Genomic DNA, 24399 nt, shown 5'->3' on the forward strand with positions numbered 1-24399 from the left:
GCTCCAGCTCTATGTCGGCGGCGGCAGGGGGTAAGAGCTCCAGCTCTATGTCGGCGGCGGCAGGGGGTAAGAGCCCCAGCTCCATGTCGGCGGCGGCAGGGGGTAAGAGCCCCAGCTCCATGTCGGCGGCGGCAGGGGGTAAGAGCCCCAGCTCCATGTCGGCGGCGGCAGGGGGTAAGAGCTCCAGCTCTATGTCGGCGGCGGCAGGGGGTAAGAGCTCCAGCTCCATGTTGGCGGCGGCAGGGGGTAAGAGCCCCAGCTCCATGTCGGCGGCGGCAGGGGGTAAGAGCTCCAGCTCCATGTCGGCGGCGGCAGGGGGTAAGAGCTCCAGCTCCATGTTGGCGGCGGCAGGGGGTAAGAGCTCCAGCTCCATGTTGGCGGCGGCAGGGGGTAAGAGCTCCAGCTCCATGTTGGCGGCGGCAGGGGGTAAGAGCTCCAGCTCCGTGTCGGCGGCGGCAGGGGGGTAAGAGCTCCAGCTCTGTGTCGGCGGCGGCAGGTGGTAAGAGCTCCAGTTCTATATTGGCGCCGGCAGGTGGCGACAGTGAGTGACACATCGCCTGGCTGCAGCAGGGGGCGCGCTGCCTCCACCACCATGGCGGCCTCCGGAGTGACGTCACCGCGATCTCCGCCGTCTCGCGAGACCTCTCCGCTCCCGCCCGCGGTGGCGCTCTTGGAATGTCTGTTGAATCTGCGTACTAACCGCCCCTCACTCCCGACCAATCAGCGCGCAGGACGTGACCCCGGAAGCGGAAGTGGTCTGGTTACCAGGAGCAGAAGAGAAGTGCAGGAGCAGAGGAGCCGCGGCGTCTGTGGAGCGGGGCTGAGGTCAGTGTGTCCGGGGCGGCGGCTGCGGTGCGGGCAGTGTCCGGGGCCGCGCTGTCACGTGTGTGGCCTGCTGCTGTGGGACTATAAGTACCAGCCATCCCCTGGAGAGAGGCTGCCTGGTGTTACATGGCGGTCAGTGTGCGGCTGTCAGTGACTGTCTGCACCGGTCCCGTCGCTCCTCCATCGCATGAAGGGAGCCTCCGCTGGTCACCAGTCACACGGGCCGCTTGTGCAGTGATTGCCGCAGCCTCCTGTGTGGCTCTCTCCGGGGCGCCGGGTGTAAGTGCAGCACCAGAGGCCGGGGGTTTGTGTGTAACCAGTAACCATGGAGACGCATCGGCCCGCACAGGAGCTGCACGGGGGATTGATTGATTTTTTTATGGACATTAGTTTTTTGGGGTTTTTTGCATTTAGATTATAATTACAACTGTTTACAATATAAGTTTTGCATGAGTAGAATTCCCAGGTGCCCCCCTCCGAGACTCAATCACCGGCTGAGCAGATCTGTATGAGGGTCCGTCTGTCACTGGGGGGGATCATCAGATCAGTGTATGAGGGTCAGTGTCACTGGGGGGTATCATCAGATCAGTGTATGAGGGTCCGTCTGTCACTGGGGGGGATCATCAGATCAGTGTATGAGGGTCCGTCTGTCACTGGGGGGAATCATCAGATCAGTGTATGAGGGTCCGTCTGTCACTGGGGGGGATCATCAGATCAGTGTATGAGGGTCAGTGTCACTGGGGGGTATCATCAGATCAGTGTATGAGGGTCCGTCTGTCACTGGGGGGAATCATCAGATCAGTGTATGAGGGTCCGTCTGTCACTGGGGGGGATCATCAGATCAGTGTATGAGGGTCCGTCTGTCACTGGGGGGGATCATCAGATCAGTGTATGAGGGTCAGTGTCACTGGGGGGTATCATCAGATCAGTGTATGAGGGTCCGTCTGTCACTGGGGGGTATCATCAGATCAGTGTATGAGGGTCCGTCTGTCACTGGGGGGTATCATCAGATCAGTGTATGAGGGTCCGTCTGTCACTGGGGGGTATCATCAGATCAGTGTATGAGGGTCCGTCTGTCACTGGGGGGTATCATCAGATCAGTGTATGAGGGTCCGTCTGTCACTGGGGGGTATCATCAGATCAGTGTATGAGGGTCCGTCTGTCACTGGGGGGTATCATCAGTTCAGTGTATGAGGGTCCGTCTGTCACTGGGGGGTATCATCAGATCAGTGTATGAGGGTCCGTCTGTCACTGGAGGGGTATCAGATCAGTGTATGAGAGTCCGTCTGTCACTGGGGGGAATCATCAGATCAGTGTATGAGGGTCCGTCTGTCACTGGGGGGAATCATCAGATCAGTGTATGAGGGTCCATCTGTCACTGGGGGTATCATCAGATCAGTGTATGAGGGTCCATCTGTCACTGGGGGATATCATCAGATCAGTGTATGAGGGTCCGTCTGTCACTGGAGGGTATCATCAGATCAGTGTATGAGGGTCCATCTGTCACTGGGGGGGTATCAGATCAGTGTATGAGGGTCCGTCTGTCACTGGGGGGTATCATCAGATCAGTGTATGAGGGTCCGTCTGTCACTGGGGGATATCATCAGATCAGTGTATGAGGGTCCGTCTGTCACTGGGGGGTATCATCAGATCAGTGTATGAGGGTCCGTCTGTCACTGGGGGGTATCATCAGATCAGTGTATGAGGGTCCGTCTGTCACTGGGGGGTATCATCAGATCAGTGTATGAGGGTCCGTCTGTCACTGGGGGGTATCATCAGATCAGTGTATGAGGGTCCGTCTGTCACTGGGGGGTATCATCAGATCAGTGTATGAGGGTCCGTCTGTCACTAGGGGGGTATCATCAGTTCAGTGTATGAGGGTCCGTCTGTCACTGGGGGGTATCATCAGATCAGTGTATGAGGGTCCGTCTGTCACTGGGGGATATCATCAGATCAGTGTATGAGGGTCCGTCTGTCACTGGGGGGTATCATCAGATCAGTGTATGAGGGTCCGTCTGTCACTGGGGGGAATCATCAGATCAGTGTATGAGGGTCCGTCTGTCACTGGGGGGAATCATCAGATCAGTGTATGAGGGTCCGTCTGTCACTGGGGGGAATCATCAGATCAGTGTATGAGGGTCCGTCTGTCACTGGGGGGAATCATCAGATCAGTGTATGAGGGTCCGTCTGTCACTGGGGGGAATCATCAGATCAGTGTATGAGGGTCCGTCTGTCACTGGGGGGAATCATCAGATCAGTGTATGAGGGTCCGTCTGTCACTGGGGGGTATCATCAGATCAGTGTATGAGGGTCCGTCTGTCACTGGGGGGAATCATCAGATCAGTGTATGAGGGTCCGTCTGTCACTGGGGGGAATCATCAGATCAGTGTATGAGGGTCCGTCTGTCACTGGGGGGAATCATCAGATCAGTGTATGAGGGTCCGTCTGTCACTGGGGGGAATCATCAGATCAGTGTATGAGGGTCCGTCTGTCACTGGGGGGAATCATCAGATCAGTGTATGAGGGTCCGTCTGTCACTGGGGGGAATCATCAGATCAGTGTATGAGGGTCCGTCTGTCACTGGGGGGGTATCAGATCAGTGTATGAGGGTCCGTCTGTCACTGGGGGGTATCATCAGATCAGTGTATGAGGGTCCATCTGTCACTGGGGGTATCATCAGATCAGTGTATGAGGGTCCATCTGTCACTGGGGGATATCATCAGATCAGTGTATGAGGGTCCATCTGTCACTGGGGGGGTATCAGATCAGTGTATGAGGGTCCGTCTGTCACTGGGGGGTATCTTCAGATCAGTGTATGAGGGTCCGTCTGTCACTGGGGGGGTATCATCAGATCAGTGTATGAGGGTCCGTCTGTCACTGGGGGGAATCATCAGATCAGTGTATGAGGGTCCGTCTGTCACTGGGGGGAATCATCAGATCAGTGTATGAGGGTCCATCTGTCACTGGGGGATATCATCAGATCAGTGTATGAGGGTCCGTCTGTCACTGGAGGGTATCATCAGATCAGTGTATGAGGGTCCGTCTGTCACTGGGGGGTATCATCAGATCAGTGTATGAGGGTCAGTCTGTCACTGGGGGGTATCATCAGATCAGTGTATGAGGGTCTGTCTGTCACTGGGGGGGTATCAGATCAGTGTATGAGGGTCAGTGTCACTGGGGGGGTATCAGATCAGTGTATGAGGGTCCGTCTGTCACTGGGGGGGTATCAGATCAGTGTATGAGGGTCCGTCTGTCACTGGGGGATATCATCAGATCAGTGTATGAGGGTCTGTCTGTCACTGGGGGGGTATCAGATCAGTGTATGAGGGTCAGTGTCACTGGGGGGGTATCATCAGATCAGTGTATGAGGGTCCGTCTGTCACTGGGGGTATCATCAGATCAGTGTATGAGGGTCCGTCTGTCACTGGGGGATATCATCAGATCAGTGTATGAGGGTCCGTCTGTCACGGGGGGGTATCATCAGATCAGTGTATGAGGGTCCGTCTGTCACTGGGGGGTATCATCAGTTCAGTGTATGAGGGTCCGTCTGTCACTGGGGGGTATCATCAGTTCAGTGTATGAGGGTCCGTCTGTCACTGGGGGGTATCATCAGATCAGTGTATGAGGGTCCGTCTGTCACTGGGGGGTATCATCAGTTCAGTGTATGAGGGTCCGTCTGTCACTGGGGGTATCATCAGATCAGTGTATGAGGGTCCGTCTGTCACTGGGGGGTATCATCAGTTCAGTGTATGAGGGTCCGTCTGTCACTGGGGGGTATAATCAGATCAGTGTATGAGGGTCCATCTGTCACTGGGGGATATCATCAGATCAGTGTATGAGGGTCCGTCTGTCACTGGGGGATATCATCAGATCAGTGTATGAGGGTCCGTCTGTCACTGGGGGGGTATCAGATCAGTGTATGAGGGTCCGTCTGTCACTGGGGGGATCATCAGATCAGTGTATGAGGGTCCGTCTGTCACTGGGGGATATCATCAGATCAGTGTATGAGGGTCCGTCTGTCACTGGGGGGGATCATCAGATCAGTGTATGAGGGTCCGTCTATCACTGGGGGGTATCATCAGATCAGTGTATGAGGGTCAGTCTGTCACGGGGGGGGGCATAGCATGTGCACTGGGCTCTGTGCATTTCTGTAGCGTGCGCATTTCTGTAGCGTGCGCACTGGGCTCTGTGCATTTCTGTAGCGTGCGCGCTGGGCTCTGTGCATTTCTGTAGCGTGCGCGCTGGGCTCTGTGCATTTCTGTAGCGTGCGCGCTGGGCTCTGCATTTCTGTAGCGTGCGCGCTGGGCTCTGTGCATTTCTGTAGCGTGCGCGCTGGGCTCTGTGCATTTCTGTAGCGTGCGCGCTGGGCTCTGTGCATTTCTGTAGCGTGCGCGCTGGGCTCTGTGCATTTCTGTAGCGTGCGCGCTGGGCTCTGTGCATTTCTGTAGCGTGCGCGCTGGGCTCTGTGCATTTCTGTAGCGTGTGCTCTGTGCATTTCTGTAGCGTGCGCACTGGGCTCTGCATTTCTGTAGCGTGCGCACTGGGCTCTGTGCCTTTCTGTAGCGTGCGCGCTGGGCTCTGCATTTCTGTAGCGTGCGCACTGGGCTCTGTGCCTTTCTGTAGCGTGCGCACTGGGCTCTGTGCATTTCTGTAGCGTGCGCGCTGGGCTCTGTGCATTTCTGTAGCGTGCGCGCTGGGCTCTGTGCATTTCTGTAGCGTGCGCGCTGGGCTCTGTGCATTTCTGTAGCGTGCGCGCTGGGCTTTAGATGCCCCATACATGCGGGTTGTGCACCTCTGATCCTCAGATTTTATGCAGGAGCGAGTGTGTCCACATGGTGGGCTGCTGTAGGGCCCTATAAATCCATACATCATGAATTTCATGTGGCCGCCAGACTGTAGGGAAATAGCACATTTGTGGTGGGTTTTCTGAGGAGCTCGATGAAGACTTTTTACCGGCTGAATGCTGCTGGGATATGATGCTGATGGCGCAATACAAAGATTTATTTTTTTGTATGACAATGGGTGACGGCTGTCTCTGTCTTTCCCTATTCCTGATTATACCAGATGGATTCTTTGGTTTAGAGACTATTGAGCGCTTTTACTCAGGGCTGTGGACATTTCTTGTTTTGAAATCCTGCAGTTGGTTATTACAGACTCATTAGTGTTGAGACTGCAGCAGTGAAGACACAAGTCTGATGGTTACTTAAAGGGAATATGTCACCAGATTTTTATTTCACTATCTCAGAGCAGCAAAATGTAGGGGCAGATGTCCTGATTCCAGCAGTGTCTGTTTGCTGCAGTTCTGATAAAACCCCTGTTTTATCTGCTGCAGAGCTATCAGTTCTCTGAATAGTGAGCCCTGTATTACCCCACCCATACCACTGATTGGTAACTTTCTGTTTGGCAGCTGTCTGCCTATGCACAGTGTAATCAGTTCTGGGAGGCTGGCTTATACAGAGCTCATGAATATGGAGGACTACATGGCAGCAGGGTTACTAGCCTGCTGCTAAAACATTTATTTTTATTTTTTTTTAATTACAAAACTACTGCAAGGAGCCCAGTAAGTGACACATCGCTAAAGTCAGGGTCTCTGTCTTTACATTATGTTGCTATCTAATCATGGTGGGAAACGCCTGGTGACAGATTCCCTTTAAATTTTCAAAAGGTAATGGTAAAGACCCAGTCCAGTGTTTGATTTTTTTTTTTTCTTTTTCACAGTCCATTAGTGATCAGTAATGCATGTACAGCGAGTTCACTCAGACATTGACCGGTCGCTGTCTTCTGCGGTCTCCAGCGCTGCCGGTCCCTCTCCTGTGTGACAGGGCTGCAGCTGTGTGTGGCCGGTCCCTCTCCTGTGTGACAGGGCTGCAGCTGTGTGTGCCCGGTCCCTCTCCTGTGTGACGGGGCTGCAGTTGTGTGTGCCCGCCCGGTCCCTCTCCTGTGTGACAGGGCTACAGCTGTGTGTGGCCGGTCCCTCTCCTGTGTGACAGGGCTGCAGCTGTGTGTGGCCGGTCCCTCTCCTGTGTGACAGGGCTGCAGCTGTGTGTGGCCGGTCCCTCTCCTGTGTGACAGGGCTGCAGCTGTGTGTGGCCGGTCCCTCTCCTGTGTGACAGGGCTGCAGCTGTGTGTGGCCGGTCCCTCTCCTGTGTGACAGGGCTGCAGCTGTGTGTGGCCGGTCCCTCTCCTGTGTGACAGGGCTGCAGCTGTGTGTGGCCGGTCCCTCTCCTGTGTGACAGGGCTGCAGCTGTGTGTGCCCGCCCGGTCCCTCTCCTGTGTGACAGGGCTGCAGCTGTGTGTGCCCGCCCGGTCCCTCTGCTGTGTGACAGGGCTGCAGCTGTGTGTGGCCGGTCCCTCTGCTGTGTGACAGGGCTGCAGCTGTGTGACAGGGCTGCAGCTGTGTGTGGCCGGTCCCTCTCCTGTGTGACAGGGCTGCAGCTGTGTGTGGCCGGTCCCTCTCCTGTGTGACAGGGCTGTAGCTGTGTGTGGCCGGTCCCTCTGCTGTGTGACAGGGCTGCAGCTGTGTGTGGCCGGTCCCTCTGCTGTGTGACAGGGCTGCAGCTGTGTGTGGCCGGTCCCTCTGCTGTGTGACAGGGCTGTAGCTGTGTGTGGCCGGTCCCTCTGCTGTGTGACAGGGCTGCAGCTGTGTGTGGCCGGTCCCTCTGCTGTGTGACAGGGCTGCAGCTGTGTGTGGCCGGTCCCTCTGCTGTGTGACAGGGCTGCAGCTGTGTGTGGCCGGTGTCTCCTGTGTGACAGGGCTGCAGCTGTGTGTGGCCGGTCCCTCTGCTGTGTGACAGGGCTGCAGCTGTGTGTGGGCGGCTCACACCGTGGACCATTAGTGTCTCTGCTGATGTCACATATTGTCATCACTTGAGGTGTAACTGAACTATAAAGTGCGGTTATTGTTCCTTTCATGTTGGATGATGCTCATCTGTATAATGCGGCGCGCTGTCATTTACTCATCAGTGCAGGGTTACATCTTCCCCGCCCGTCAGTCTCATCACAGCAGGACGTTCCCCGACATCTGCCCACGTGCATTGCGGGATCAGTGGAGAGCTACTGCTGTGTTTGATCTGGACTCATTCTCTAATATTAGTAGAATTTGGAGCCTCCTGTTCAATAATTGTGATTCCAGAGCTTTGTTTTTAAGCGTCAGCAGCTTTTTAAAAGATTTTTATTGGCTGCAATTTCATTGGTCATTAAATGATGTCACAGTAAAAAAAAATGTATCCCTTGAAATAATGTCTTAGCAATAATGATGTAGTATATAGAAAAAAAAACCTGAGGCTGAGGTCCCATGAAGCGTCTGCACATTGCCGAGATGCAGCTGGGACACGGCCACTTCATAAAAGCACAGTCCCTTTACTCTGTATTATAATAAACGTATGGTAAATTGCCGACATCTGCTCTGTTCACACATCCGCTCGTCTTGTGCTTTCCTGATTCAAACAGAGCATTCAAACAGGAGAAGAGAAGGGGTTAATGCCGCGCATCAGCCACATGAAGATGTAGAGTTGTTGATAAATTGATATCTTTTATTTCATAGGTCTACGCGTTTCGAGGTAGAAACCTCTTCCTCAGGACCAGAACATCAATAAAGCATAAAACAGATGGAGATAGCAGATTTATATACATATGGTGCACCCAGAAGACACCTCCTGATCATTAGAAAAAATCAGCGGGCAGACAATCTGATAGCGTGACACGGCATATCCCATTCAAGTATCAAACGATTAAAGAAATAACATTTACATATATAGTTATACATGAACATGGCCCACAAACAATTAGAAACAAAAAATGGTTTACAAAAAAGAAAAATATAGAAGTAAAAAATAAATGTGTGTGTGTGTGTATATATATGTATGTGTGTGTATGTATATATATGTATATATATGTATATATATGTATATATATATATATATATATATATATATATATATATATATATATATATATATATATATATATATATATATATATATATATATATATATATAATGTGTGTGTGTCTTTAAAGAGACTGGAACCTCTACATGGAGGCTCTATTCGTCAAGTGTATACCACCACCTTAATGATGAACGCCACCACAGACATTGTATCCGTGTAAAAAAGGGGGGGTTGTGTGTGCATTATGTGTAATAATATATTGCTTAGAGTATTACCAGTGGCCCGAACCCCTGAATCAATTCTTTTTAACATTTTTTTATTGATCAATAGCCCGTTATTTATATCTCCATTTTCACGAATATACTATACATTTTTCACAACATATATTTTTCATTTTTGTTTTTTTTATTTAAGAATCCTTTATTGACACAAATGGCATATATATATATATATATATAATATATATATATATATATATATATATATATATATATATATATATATATATATATATATTTCATTAATGTAACATTGACAGTGGCGTCAATCATTAAGGCGATGGAAACTCTTGATATATCTTCGATTCTATATATTTTGACACATAATACACACACAACCCCCCCTTTTTTTTACACGGATACAATGTCTGTGGTGGCGTTCATCATTAAGGTGGTGGTATACACTTGATGGTTCCAGTCTCTTTACAGACACATTTATATATATAATTTGTTGGGGTTTTTTACTTTTTATATTTTTCTTTTTTGTTAAAAATGTTTTGTTTCTAATTGTTTGTGGGCCATGTTCATGTATACTATATATGTAAATGTTATTTCTTTAAAGGGAACCTGTCAGCAGAAATTTTGCCTAAAAGCTTCCCCCTCTGCAGCTCCTGGCCTGCATTCTAGAAAGGGCCCTGTTATTATTGTGCCCCATGTGAGACCAAAATAAAGCGTTTATAAAGTGGTACCTTTTTGTATTCAGATAGTGTAAATGTGACACGGGGGCGGTATGCCGCCCCCATCGCTCCTTTCCATAGCTGATGCACCGCCCACTGCTCCAGCCATCCCCGTGCATGCCTAGTGCCAGTCTCACGGGACTGAGCAGTGTGACCGCTGGTGACGTGTGCGCAGGCAAGTGATTATGGGCGGGGCTGTGATTGTCATCAGCAAGTACCCGCCCATAATCTCGTGAGCGCGCAAACCTCACCAGCGGTCACACTGTGCTCAGGGTAGATGCTAGACTGTATGGGCTGCTTCCAGGGATGACGTCCCTTTTGTCACGTGATAGTATTGTGAACACGTGTCCCTATCACGTGACAAAAGGGACGTCATCCCTGGAAGCAGCCCATACAGTCTAGCATCTACCCTGAGCACAGTGTGACCGTTGGTGAGGTTTGCGCGCTCACGAGATTATGGGCGGGTACTTGCTGATGACAATCACAGCCCCGCCCATAATCACTTGCCTGCGCACACGTCACCAGCGGTCACACTGCTCAGTCCCGTGAGACTGGCACTGGGCATGCACGGGGATGGCTGGAGCAGTGGGCGGTGCATCAGCTATGGAAAGGAGCGATGGGGGACGGCATACAGGACCAGGGGGCAGAATAATGGACGCCAGAAAGCCCGCCCCCGTGTCACATTTACACTATCTGAATACAAAAAGGTACCACTTTATAAACTCTTTATTTTGGTCTCACATGGGGCACAATAATAACAGGGACCTTTCTAGAATGCAGCCCAGGAGCTGCAGAGGGGGAAGCTTTTAGGTTTTGGGCGAAATTTCTGCTGACAGGTTCCCTTTAATCGTTTGATACTTGAATGGGATATGCTGTGTCCCTCTATCAGATTGTCTGCCCGCTGATTTTTTTCTAATGATCAGTAGGCGTCTTCTGGGTGCACCATATGTATATAAATCTGTTCTCTCCATCTTTCATGCTTTGTTGATATATTCTGGTCCTGAGGAAGAGGGGCTCTCGGCTTGTGTTTGAAACAAGACTTCACAGGATGGTAATTCTGGTCTGTGCTGTTTGTTCTAAACAGAACAATACATATGCAGAGAACAATACATATGCAGAGAACAATACATATGCAGAGAACAATACATATGCAGAGAACAATACATATGCAGTGACTTGCGAAAGTATTCAGCTCACAGTTTTTACCCGATTTGAGTGAAATTTTGCACAGATTAAAGATACTGCAAATGTTAAAACTCAATCTTCCCCGTTCATGAGATTTGCCGCCCTCCCGAATTTAGGCTCTATAGAAATAAAGAAGAAAATGGGTGTCTGTGTGTTGAATGCAAAACTACAGTTTTGTCCAAAGGGTCTCAAAGAATTAAAGCGACGGCGCCCAAAGAGTCGCTCCTAAAGGGGCAGTAACCACTAAGGTGGGGCAACATGAAAACTGGCTCTAAAGTCTGTAATTATTCCATCAGTTGTCAATAACCAGGGCAGAAGTAACTGGGGCCTCATTTATGAGCGCTGCCTCACAGTAAGGGCATTCTGCTTATAGCAACCAAACAGCAGCTTTCAGCATTGAAGCTGCTGAGATAGGTGAGTGACAAGCTTTCACTTTATCAGTGCGAGGTGATTACTAAGGATCATAATACTGAGAACTGTTTTTTAAAAAGCCGCCTACAATACAACCATCTATTGGGCAAGTTACCGTATTTTTCGCATTATAAGACACACTTTTGTTCCCCCAAATTTTGGGGGCAAAGTAGGGTGTGCGTCATATAATCCGAATATACAGATTATATACTGCAGGGCATCTCTGGAGCGGTGCTGGGGGCTGAGGCAGGCTGGTGGAGGCTGCGGGCGGCAGCGTTAGTTCTCCTGCTCCCGCTCATATAATATGCTCTGCCGCTGTCCATCACCGTGGTGCTGAAACCACACCACGGTGATGGACTGGGGGAGCGTCGCATATTATATGTGCCTGCGCCCCCCTTTGACGGCACGTGCCCCCCCCTCCCCCTGTGTTAGATATAGCCCCATGCTGTTTCCCATCCTAAAATAAAAGAAGGGAATTTTGTTTACTTACCGTAAATTCCTTTTCTTCTAGCTCCTATTGGGAGACCCAGACAATTGGGTGTATAGCTTCTGCCTCCGGAGGCCACACAAAGTATTACACTTTAAAAAGTGTAACCCCTCCCCTCTGCCTATACACTCCCCCGTGCATCACGGGCTCCTCAGTTTTGGTGCAAAAGCAGGAAGGAGGAAACTTATAAATTGGTCTAGGGTAAATTCAATCCGAAGGATGTTCGGAGAACTGAAACCATAACCAAAAGAACCATTCAACATGAACAACATGTGTACACAAAAGAACAACCAGCCCGAAGGGCACAGGGGCGGGTGCTGGGTCTCCCAATAGGAGCTAGAAGAAAAGGAATTTACGGTAAGTAAACAAAATTCCCTTCTTCTTTGTCGCTCCATTGGGAGACCCAGACAATTGGGACGTCCAAAAGCAGTCCCTGGGTGGGTAAAAGAATACCTCGATAGAAAGAGCCGAAAATGACCCCCTCTTACAGGTGGGCAACCGCCGCCTGAAGGACTCGCCTACCTAGACTGGCGTCTGCCGAAGCATAGGTGTGCACTTGATAGTGTTTCGTGAAAGTGTGCAGACTAGACCAGGTAGCTGCCTGACACACCTGCTGAGCCGTCGCCCGGTGCCGCAAAGCCCAGGACGCACCCACGGCTCTGGTAGAATGGGCTTTCAGCCCCAAAGGAAGCGGAAGCCCAGAAGAACGGTAAGCTTCAAGAATCGGTTCCTTGATCCACCGAGCCAAGGTTGACTTGGAAGCCTGCGAACCCTTACGCTGGCCAGCGACAAGGACAAAGAGCGCATCTGAACGGCGCAGGGGCGCCGTGCGAGACACGTAGAGCCGGAGTGCTCTCACCAGATCTAATGAGTGCAAATCCTTTTCACATTGGTGAATTGGATTAGGGCAAAATGAAGGTAAGGAGATATCCTGATTGAGATGAAAAGGAGATACCACCTTAGAGAGAAATTCCGGAACAGGACGCAGAACCACCTTATCCTGGTGAAAAACCAGGAAGGGGACTTTGCATGACAGCGCTGCCAGCTCCGACACTCTACGGAGCGATGTAACTGCCACTAGAAATGCCACCTTCTGCGAAAGACGTGATAAAGAGACATCCCGCAGCGGCTCGAAAGGTGGTTTCTGAAGAGCCGTCAGGACCCTGTTAAGGTCCCAGGGTTCCAGCGGACGCTTGTAAGGTGGGACTATGTGGCAAACTCCCTGCAGGAACGTGCGGACCTGCGGAAGCCTGGCCAGACGCTTTTGAAAAAATACGGATAGCGCCGATACTTGTCCCTTGAGAGAGCCGAGAGACAACCCCTTGTCCATTCCGGATTGAAGGAATGAAAGAAAAGTGGGTAAGGCAAAAGGCCAGGGAGTAAAACCCTTATCAGAGCACCAAGATAAGAAAATCCTCCAAGACCTGTGATAGATCTTGGCGGACGTTGGTTTCCTGGCCTGTCTCATGGTGGCAATGACATCTTGAGATAACCCTGAGGACGCTAGGAGCCAGGACTCAATGGCCACACAGTCAGGTTGAGGGCCACAGAATTCTGGTGGAAAAACGGCCCTTGTGACAGCAAGTCTGGGCGGTCTGGGAGCACCCACGGTTGACCCACCGTGAGATGCCACAGATCCGGGTACCACGACCGCCTCGGCCAATCTGGAGCGACGAGAATGGCGCGACGACAGTCGGACCTGATTTTGCGCAGCACTCTGGGCAGCATCGCCAGAGGAGGAAATACATAAGGCAGTCGAAACTGCGACCAATCCTGAACTAATGCGTCCGCCGCCAGAGCTCTGTGATCTTGAGACCGGGCCATGAATGCCGGGACTTTGTTGTTGTGCCGTGACGCCATGAGGTCGACGTCCGGCGTTCCCCAGCGGCGACAGATCTCTCGAAACACGTCTGGGTGAAGAGACCATTCCCCCGCGTCCATGCCCTGACGACTGAGAAAATCTGCTTCCCAGTTTTCTACACCCGGGATGTGAACTGCGGAGATGGTGGAAGCTGTGGCTTCCACCCACTGCAGAATCCGTCGGACTTCCTGGAAGGCTTGACGACTGCGAGTGCCGCCTTGGTGGTTGATGTATGCGACGGCAGTGGCGTTGTCCGACTGGATCCGGATCTGCCTGCCCTCCAGCCACCGATGAAAGGCCAATAGGGCTAGATACACTGCCCTTATCTCCAGAATATTGATCTGAAGGGATGACTCTATTGGAGTCCAGGTTCCCTGAGCCCTGTGGTGGAGAAAAACCGCCCCCCACCCTGACAGGCTCGCGTCCGTGGTGACCACAGCCCAGGTTGGGGGTAGGAAGGATTTTCCCCGCGACAGAGAGTTGGGAAGGAGCCACCACTGAAGTGACGTCTTGGTTGCAAGGGAAAGAGAGACGTTCCTGTCGAGGGAAGTCGACCTCCTGTCCCATTTGCGGAGAATGTCCCACTGGAGTGACCGCAGATGGAATTGCGCGAAGGGCACTGCCTCCATCGCTGCCACCATCTTCTCCAGGAAGTGCATGAGGCGCCTCAAGGGGTGTGACTGACCCCGAAGAAGAGATTGCACCCCTGCCTGCAGCGAAAGCTGTTTGTCCAGCGGTAGCATGACTACCGCTGACTGAGTATGAAACTCCATCCCAAGGTACGTCAGTGATTGGGTCGGTGTCAACTTGGATTTTGGGAAGTTGATGATCCACCCGAACTGCTGGAGAGTCGCCAGAGCGACGGTAAGGCTGTTTTGACACGCCATCTGAGAGGGTGCCCTGACTAGGAGATCGTCTAAGTAGGGAATCACCGAGTGGCCCTGAGAGTGTAGGACTGCCACAACAGATGCCATGACCTTGGTGAACACCCGTGGGGCTGTCGCCAGGCCGAAAGGCAATGCCACGAACTGAAGGTGTTCGTCCCCAATGGCGAAACGCAAAAAGCGTTGATGTTCGGATGCGATCGGCACATGGAGATAAGCATCCTTGATGTCGATCGATGCTAGGAAGTCTCCTTGTGACATCGAAGCGATGACCGAGCGGAGAGATTCCATCCGAAACCGTCTGGTTCTCACATGCCTGTTGAGCAGTTTGAGGTCCAGAACGGGACGGAACGAGCCGTCCTTCTTTGGCACCACAAACAAGTTGGAGTAAAAGCCGCGACCATGTTCCTGGGGGGGAACAGGGATCACAACTCCTTCTGTCTTCAGAGCGTTCACCGCCTGAAAGTGCATCGGCTCGCTCGGAGGGCGGAGAGGTTCTAAAGAAACGAGTCGGGGGACGAGAGCTGAACTCTATCCTGTAACCGTGAGACAGAATGTCTCTCACCCATCGGTCTTGAACATGTGGCCACCAGGCGTCGCAAAAGCGGGAGAGCCTGCCACCGACCGAGGATGCGGTTCGGGGATGCCGAGAGTCATGAAGAGGCCGCCTTGGAGGCATTGCCTCCGGCGGGTTTTTGGGGGCGTGACTTCGCCCGCCACACATAGGAGTTCCTCTGGCCCTTCTCCGGCCTGCTGGATGAAGAGGATTGAGGCTTGGCGGAGGGACGAAAGGACCGAAACCTCGATTGTATTTTCCGTTGCTGAGGTCTCTTCGGTTTGGACTGGGATAAGGAGGAGTCCTTTCCCTTGGATTCCTTAATAATCTCATCCAATCGTTCGCCAAACAAGCGGTCGCCAGAAAACGGCAAACCGGTTAAGAACCTCTTGGAAGCCGAATCTGCCTTCCATTCGCGCAGCCACATGGCCCTGCGGACTGCCACAGAGTTAGCGGATGCCACCGCTGTACGGCTAGCAGAGTCTAGAACTGCGTTCATGGCGTAGGAAGAAAACTCCGACGCCTGAGAAGTCAAAGACGCAACCTGCGGAGCAGAATTACGTGTGACCGCATTAATCTCAGCCAGACAAGCTGAGATAGCTTGGAGTGCCCACACGGCTGCAAAAGCCGGGGCAAAAGACGCGCCCGTGGCTTCATAGATGGATTTCACCAGGAGTTCTATCTGCCTGTCAGTGGCATCCTTTAGCGATGAGCCATCTGCAACCGATACCACAGATCTAGCCGCCAATCTAGAGACTGGGGGATCCACCTTGGGACATTGAGCCCAACCCTTAACTACGTCAGAGGGGAAGGGGTAACGTGTGTCAGTGAGGCGCTTAGTAAAGCGCTTGTCCGGAAATGCTCTGTGCTTCTGGACAGCATCTCTGAAGTTAGGCTATGTGCGCACTAGAGCTTTTTACCTGCGGATTTACCCGCGGATTTGCCCCGGAAATTTCTTGAGAAATGTCTGCAATCTTTGTGCAGACATTTCCCATGAAATTCAATGAGAAAAAAAAATAGCTGTGCGCACTGTGCGGATTTTTCTCAAGAAAATTTCTTGAGAAAATTTTCTCGAGAAACTTTCTTGAGAAAATGTGCATGTCCATTAATTTCCGCAGGTACCGGGGGTATTCCGGGGGTATTCCGCAGGTAGCAATGATGTGCGGTATACCACCGGAATAGCCGCGATTTACCTGCGGGAATGCTCATCGCTGCCTGCGGTTTTGCAGGAAGCGATGTCATTATGCCAGGAAGAGGAAGCGAAGCAGAGAACACAGACGTCGCACTCCCTGGACGCCGCACAGAAGCGCTTCCATGTGACCTCCAGGTGCCCGTGCAGTCTGTGTCCTGCTCCGGCCTCGCGGCTGCCTGCCCTGCTGTGTGTCAGTGTCTGCCCGCAGTGTCAGCAGCTTGTCACGCTGCAGCGCAGGCAGACACGGACACAGGCAGACACTGACACTGCACTGCAGGGTGTCAGTGTCTGCCCGCAGTGTCAGCAGCCTGTCACGCGGCAGCGCAGGCAGACACTGACATCCTGCAGTGCTGGGAGCCGCGGGGATGACGATCGCTGCTGTCAGGAGGTGAGATCATTACCTGCTGTGACGATCTCCTGCCTCCTGACGTCAGCGCTGTCACTGCTGTCTATGCCCGTCTCGCGAGCGGCCCGAGACTGTCACTAGCGGTGACGTCACGGGCTCTCGCGATACTTCTGACAACGCGGCGGGCATAGAAGTCAGTGACAGCGCTGACGTCAGCAGTACAGGAGATGATCACAGAAGGTAATGATCTCATCTATGCTCCTGATGGCAGCGCTCGTCATCCCCTGCAGTGACCTGAGCTGACCTATTGATGTTAGCTCAGGTCACTGCATTGCTCTCCCAGCCAATGGGGAACATTCTATTCTTCATTGACTGGGACAGCGACTATGGTATGGATCGCCGTGGGACCCTCCCCTTATTGGATTACGCCGGACGTGGATTGATAGCCTCTTTAACCAATTTATTGAAAAGAACAATGTGGGGAGTGTTTTTTCAAATAAAACTTTTTTTGTTGTCTATTTTTTTATTATTACTGACTGGGTTGGTGATGTCGGGTATCTGATAGACGCCTGACCTCACCAACCCCAGGGCTTGATGCCAGGTGACATTACACATCTGGCATCAACCCCATATATTACCCCGTTTGCCAACGCACCAGGGCGCGGGATGAGCTGGGGCAAAGCGCCAGGATTGGCACGTCTAATGGATGCGCCACTTCTGGGGCGGCTGCGGCCTGCTATTTTTAGGCTGGGGAGTGTCCAATAACAGTGGACCTCCCTAGTCTGAGAATATCAGACCCCAGCTGTCCGCTTTACCTTGGCTGGTGATCCAATATGGGGGGGACCGCACGTTTTTTGTTTTAAATTATTTATATAATTTAAAATAACAGCGTGGGGTGCCCACTCTTTTGGATTATCAGCCAAGGTGAAGCTGCCAGCGGTGGTCTGCAGGCTGCAGCCGTCTGCTTTACCCTAGCTGGCTACAAAAAATGGGGGGACCTCACGTCGTTTTTTTTTAATTATTTATTTTATGGCTAAATACAAGGCTAAGCACCCTTTAGTGCCACATGAAAGTCACTAAAGGGTGCCAGCTTAGAAAATGCAGGGAGGTGGAACATTATATAGGTTTTTCTCATCTATCCCTCTATCTATCTATCCCTCTATCTATCTATCCCTCTATCTATCTATCTATCTATTCATCTATCTATCTATCCCTCTATCTATCTATCTATTCATCTATCTATCCCTCTATCTATCTATTCATCTATTCATCTATCTATCTATCCCTCTATCTATCTATCCCTCTATCTATCTATCTATTCATCTATCCATCTTTCCCTCTATCCATTATCTGTCTATCGATTATCTTTATTATTTATTGCAGGGACAAACCTGCGGTAAATCCGCGGCAAAACCGCATGCGGATTTGGTGCGGATTTTTTCCGCAGGTCCGGAAATCTTTCACTGGCAGAAGTTTCTCAAGAATTTTTCTTGAGAAACTTCACATTTCTAGTGCGCACATAGCCTTAGAGTGATCGAAAAACGCACTCCGTGTACATTTGGGGAACCGAAACTGGTGTTTCTCCTGCTGAGAAGCCGACTCCTCTACAGGTGGCGGCGGGGGAGATATATCTAACACCTGGTTGATGGACGAGATAAGGTCATTTACTATGGCGTCCCCCTCAGGTGTATCAAGATTGAGAGCAACGTCATGGTCCGAGCCCTGAGCTGCGACGTCCGCCTCGTCCACCAGAGAGTCCTCAAGCTGGGAACCCGAGCAGCGTGAAGAAGTCGGGGAAGATTCCCAGCGAGCCCGCTTAGCCGGTCTGGGACTGTGGTCCGGGCAGGAGTCCTCCACGTGAGACCTAGGGCCCCCCCTGGGAACGCGCTGCGGCGCGGACAGAGAGGGGCCTGGAGGCGACGATCCAACAGGGCCCGGGGCCTGTGTAAGGACCGGTCTGGACTGCAAAGCTTCAAGCAGCTTGGCAGACCATTTGTCCATAGACTGAGCCATGGATTGTGAAAGTGACTCAGAGTTTTTCAGCAAAAGCGGCAAACTCTGTCCCTGCCGCCTGGACAGTGGAAGCAGGAGGGTCTGCCTGAGCCGAGGGGCCCACTAGTGACCGAGGCTCCGGCTGAGCAAGCAAAACAGGGGTTGAGCATTGCTCACAGTGAGGGTAGGTGGAACCCGCAGGTAACTTAGCCGCACAAGAGGTACAGGTCGCAAAATAACCCTGTGCCTTGGCACCCTTGCTCCTTGTGGACGACATGCTGTTGTCTCCTAGGAGAGTGATCACTGAGGGTATATGGGAAAGGGTATACAGCCCGACCGAACAGAAATATATAAATATATAGTATCTATTCCGGCACCCTAAGGGGACCAGCACCGGGTGACCGGTGTGGCTTACCGACCGCTAAAAAGCGGAGCGTGTGTCCTCCAGATTCCCTGCCTTAGGTCTCCCAGCGTTGCAGAGCTCTTTCCTGGAAATCCTCCACCGGCAGAATGCCAAAAAAATGGCTGCCGGAGCTCTCTGGGGAGGAGTGGGGCCGTGGGCGGCGCTAGAAAAGTGCGGGAATCTGGAGTCCCCACAGTGATCAGTGAGGGGGGAGGAAACATACAGGATGCTCCGGCCCTCACATCCGACGTCAGGTCGGCAGTCCCGCCCTTACCCCTGATAGACAGGCCCGGGGGCGGGAGTTTTGCTACTAGGCCGCAATTGAAGCCAGGGACTAAATTTAAGACCGCGGCCGACAAGCAGGCGCGGTCGGCGCGGAAGTCCGCCGGCCGTCACCAATAAGCAGCTGCTGCAGCGTCCGGGATGAAGGCGCTCCATGCACATCCCCCATGGGGACACAGAGTACCTTAGTGATGTAGGGCCCGGTCCCTGAGGATAAATAGACTCCTGTCCGACAGATTCCCACAGGGGCTGCGGAGGGAGCACGGTCCCAGTGAATGGATGACCGCTCAGGATCCCACTTCTCCCAGAGCCGCTAAGGGATGGTGAAGGAGACGGCATGAGGCTCCGGCCTTTGTACCCGCAATGGGTACCTCAACCTTAACAGCACCGCCGACGTAGTGGGGTGAGAAGGGAACATGCCGGGGGCCCACTTTTCTTCCAACCGATGTAACTAAAATGAGTGCATGAGTGAATGTGTGCCTCCTTCCACACAAAGCATAAAACTGAGGAGCCCGTGATGCACGGGAGGGTGTATAGGCAGAGGGGAGGGGTTACACTTTTTAAAGTGTAATACTTTGTGTGGCCTCCGGAGGCAGAAGCTATGCACCCAATTGTCTGGGTCTCCCAATGGAGCGACAAAGAAAAGCTTTACTTACCTCCTCCAGCGCTGATCTCCTGGTGTCTCCCTGCTGCCGCTGTGATCAGGAACGCAGAGATGTCACTCTGCTGTGCCGATCACAAGACCGGCACCGAGACGCAGGAAGTGCAGCAGCACGGAGGGAGACACGAGGCAGGACAGCGCTGGTGAAGGTAAGTAAAGAGTTTTTTATTTTACTATGGGCAGCAGCATGGGAGCCATATCAAACACAGGGGAGATGTGCCATCCATAGGGGGCCATATCAAACACAGGGGAGATGTGCCATCCATAGGGGGCCATATCAAACACAGGGGAGATGTGCCATCCATAGGGGGCCATATCAAACACAGGGGGACGTGTGCCATCCATAGGGGGCCATATCAAACACAGGGGGACGTGTGCCATCCATAGGGGGCCATGGGCAGCACAGGGGGACGTGTGCCATCCATAGGGGGCCATGGGCCATCCATAGGGGGCCATGCATAGAGGACGTGTGCCATCACTGAGGGCTATAGTCAATATAAGGGGGCCATATCCAGATTAAGGGGGCTAATTTTAGGATGGGGGGCTATGAGGGACATATACCCTATATGATTTGTTAGACGGACACTGGCATTATAAGACGGACCCCATTTAACATTAATAAAAAAAATTTCTCTTTTCCTTCACCAAATTTGGGGGTGCATCTTATAATCAGGTGCGTCTTATAAAGCGAAAAATACGGTACCGTAAGTCAAAAGCTAAGAAAGCAAAGCGGTCTCCAGCAGCTGAGACAAGTGACCAAAGAGAGTCCCGGCCTAAAAGATAATGGAGAGTGAATTCTAGAATTTAAATAAAAATGAGTTCATAAAGTAGTTGTTGCAGGGATATGACAAATCTGTAAACAAACCACTCCTAACATTAAACTAACAAAGTAGAGTTAAAAAAAACCCTAATTTTAAATGCTGAAGATGTAACTTCAGGGTGAAACTGAATCTTAACCTTGGAAAGCAAAACTAAGGCTATGTGCGCACGCTGCATTTTTTTGATGCTGCGTTTTTGTGCGTTTTTGGCCGCTAAAAACGCACAAACGCATCAAACAACGCATGCGTTTTTACCGCGATCTGGTGCGTTTTTGGCTGCGTATTGCTGCGTTTTTGATCTCTGCGTTTTGCTGCGTTTTTCCAATGCATTGCATGGGCGGAAAACGCAGAAAAACGCAGGAAAGAACTGACATGTCCTTTTTTTTTTTTTTTTTTTTCTTTCAAGCTCAAAAACGCAGCTTAAAAAAAAAACAGTTGTGTGCGGACAGCAAAAATGAAAACTCATAGACTTTGCTGGGGAAGCAAAGTCATGCAGTTTTGAGCCCAAAAACGCACCCGAAAAACGCCGCAAAAAACGCACTGTGCGCACGTAGCCTTAGATGGAACATATTATTTCTTTGTCGCTCCATTGGGAGACCCAGACAATTGGGTGTATAGCTATTGCCTCTGGAGGCCACACAAAGTATTACACTTAAAAGTGTAAGGCCCCTCCCCTTCTGGCTATACACCCCCAGTGGGATCACTGGCTCACCAGTTTTGTGCTTTGTGCGAAGGAGGCAACACATCCACGCATAGCTCCACTTTTTAGTCAGCAGCAGCTGCTGACTATGTCGGATGGAAGAAAAGAGGACACATATAGTGTCCCCAGCATGCTCCCTTCTCACCCCACTGTATGTCGGAGGTGTTTGTAAGGTTGAGGTACCCATTGCGGGTACGGCGGCAGGAGCCCACATGCTGATTCCTTCCCCATCCCTTTTTACAGGGCTCTGGGTGAAGTGGGATTTACCGGTCTCCAGGCACTGAGACCGTGCTCCATCTACAGCCCCTGGAGAAGATGCTGGATGGAGCGGAGTACATCAGGGACATGGCCCTGCTTCCTCAAGGTACTCTGTGTCCCCGTGCATTTGGCGCTCACACCGCAGCATGCTGGGTGTTGTAGTGCGCCGGGGGACATCAGCGCTGCGGCGCCTGTGCCATGGCCTCATTCAGCTTTGCTGAAGCAGGCTCACTTATGGGAATTGGTCGCGCCGGCCGCTGGGACTGCGGCGCGGCTGGCACTTGTAGTGCGCCGGGGACTTCAGCGCGGCCTGCGCTTTTACGGCGGCCGCGCTGATAACTAGAGTCCCCGGCTTTTGCGGCCTGCTTCCGTTCGTTCCCGCCCCCAGACCTGCCAATCAGGAGAGGGGCGGGACGCTGGCCACTTCCAGGAATCGGTCGCGCCGGCCGCTGGCAGCGGCGCGGCTGGCACTTGTGGTGCGCCGGGGACTTCAGCGCGGCCCGCGCTTTTACGGCGGCCGCGCTGATAACTAGAGTCCCCGGCTTTTGCGGCCTGCTTCCGTTCGTTCCCGCCCCCAGACCTGCCAGTCAGGAGAGGGGCGGGACGCTGGCCACTTCTATGAATCGGTCGCGCCGGCCGCTGGAACTGCGGCGCGGCTGGCACTTGTGGTGCGCCGGGGACTTCAGCGCGGCCCGCGCTTTTACGGCGGCCGCGCTGTTAACTCGAGTCCCCGGCTTCTGGGCCTAGTCTCCCTTCGTTACCGCCCACAACCCTGACAGTCAGGGTAGGGGCGTGACGCTGCATAGAGCAGAGCTGAGAGCTGGAGTATGTTTTGCATACTCCACCCCTCTCACTGTGTGCACTGTGAATCCGGATTCCCGCACTTTCTCAGGCACGCCCACGGCTTCCTTCTCTACAAGGACACCGGCAGCCATTAGTGTCAGTTTCTGTACGATACAGAGACAAGTGTGGAAGACCCTGGCATTCTGATAGTCACACAATCGCTGTAACATGCGTTAAGCAGCACCTGTGGTGCTAACCCCACTAGTGCAGAAGTGCACTTATAGATATGCTTGTACTATATACATTGCACTGTTTGGTCGCACGTTGTATATACCCTCCTGGATTATGCGGAGGAGTTATCAGCATATTCTCTGTGTAAAACAAAGGTGCAGAACCACATGTTTTTCTATACAGCTGGTACAGCATGTACGGCTATACGGCCGGCAGGTACATAGACTCCCATTGTATGCACTAATGGCCAGGGGATGAGGACGGTGTCTGCAGTATTTACTGACAGTTTTTCTGAGACTATGGCTATGATACTAGAAGCCTAGCAGTCCGGACATGTCTCTCACAATATGGGCACTGTTGAATCATTGATCCATGGCCCCCCTCAGTGTGAATAACTAACAGCTCCGGGAATGTCACACGCATCCCAGAGTCACGGCTCTGCACGGACGTCAGTCCCAGACAGCCTAAGTGGGCTCGCTATGAGCGGCCTCGGTTTCATCAGGGTCCTAACAGAAGGACTCGCTGTGTAATGAGGCGGAAGTAGCGGCTCAGGATTCTGATCCTGAGACCGCTCTCAATCTGGATACACCTGATTGTGACGCCATAGTAAATAATCTTATAGCGTCCATCTATAGAATGTGGGTTATTTCTCACAGCTCCTCCAGTGGAGGAGTCAGCTTCACGTATTTTTCTGGACCACTCTGCCTTCAGAGAGGCAGTCCAGGAACACCACGCTTATCCAGATATGCGCTTCTCCAAACGGCTTAGGATACACGTTATCCCTGTCCCCTGACTTGGTCAAGGACTGGACCCAATGTCCCGAGCGGCATCCTCCAATCTCCAGGCTTGTAGCTAGATCCATAGTTGCAGTGGGAGATGGAACTGCAAACTCAAAGATGCCACTGACAGACAGATGGATCTCTGGTCGAAAGCCATCTATGAGGCTGTCGGCGCACCGTTGGCTCCGGCATTCTCTCCCTTGGGGCACTCCAAGCTATTTCAGCTTGTCTTACACAGATTGACACGGTTACACGTACATCTGTGCCGCAGGTGGCATCCTTAACCTCTCAAATGTCTGCATTTGTTTCTTACGCGAGACCGACTGTTTGGTGAGCGTTGGATGTAACCATCAAACAGTCCAGGGGTAAGGATTCATCCTTTCCTCAGCCCGGACACAACAAACCCCAACAGAGCAAGAGGCAGTCGGGGTTTTCGGCCTTTTCGAGGCTAGGGCAGGTCCCATTTTTCCTCGTCCAATGTGGACTCAAAAGGATCAGAGGAGCTAAGATTCTTAGCGGGATCAGTCTCGCCCAAAAAAGCGACAGTCTGAAAACCCGCTTCCAAGGCGGCTTCCTCATGACTTGCGGCCTCGGTCGGTAGCAGGCTCTCCCGCCTTGGCGATATTTAGCTGCCATAGGTCAATGACCATTGAGTGTGAGACATTCTGTCTCACGGGTACAGGATAGAGCTCACTTCTCGTCCTCCAACTCGATTCTTCAGAATTTCTCCACCTCCCGGCCGGGCCGCTGCTCTTCTGCAAACAGGGTGCACTCTATAGGCAGAAAGAGTGATGACCCCCGTTCCTCTTCAGGAACAAGGTCACGGTTTTTACCCCAAATTCTTTGCGGTACCTATAACAACGGGCCGTTCCGTCCCGTTCTGGATCTAAGAATGCTCAGCAA

General features: G+C 52.1%; 1 protein-coding gene across 9 annotated transcripts in view; it reads left to right on the forward strand.

The window, feature by feature from the left end:
• Positions 1-737: 737 nt before the first annotated feature.
• The window catches only part of CEP350 (centrosomal protein 350), a 172718-nt gene continuing 149056 nt past the window's right edge, over positions 738-24399 (forward strand). For all 9 annotated transcript variants that reach the window (XM_075320581.1, XM_075320582.1, XM_075320589.1 and 6 more), the window contains exon 1: positions 738-825. The gene's annotated coding sequence lies outside the window, so the exon portion shown is untranslated. The remainder of the gene's footprint in view (positions 826-24399) is intronic.

The sequence above is a fragment of the Anomaloglossus baeobatrachus genome, chromosome 8, assembly GCF_048569485.1.
Source record: "Anomaloglossus baeobatrachus isolate aAnoBae1 chromosome 8, aAnoBae1.hap1, whole genome shotgun sequence".
NCBI classification, from domain to species: Eukaryota; Metazoa; Chordata; class Amphibia; order Anura; family Aromobatidae; genus Anomaloglossus; species Anomaloglossus baeobatrachus.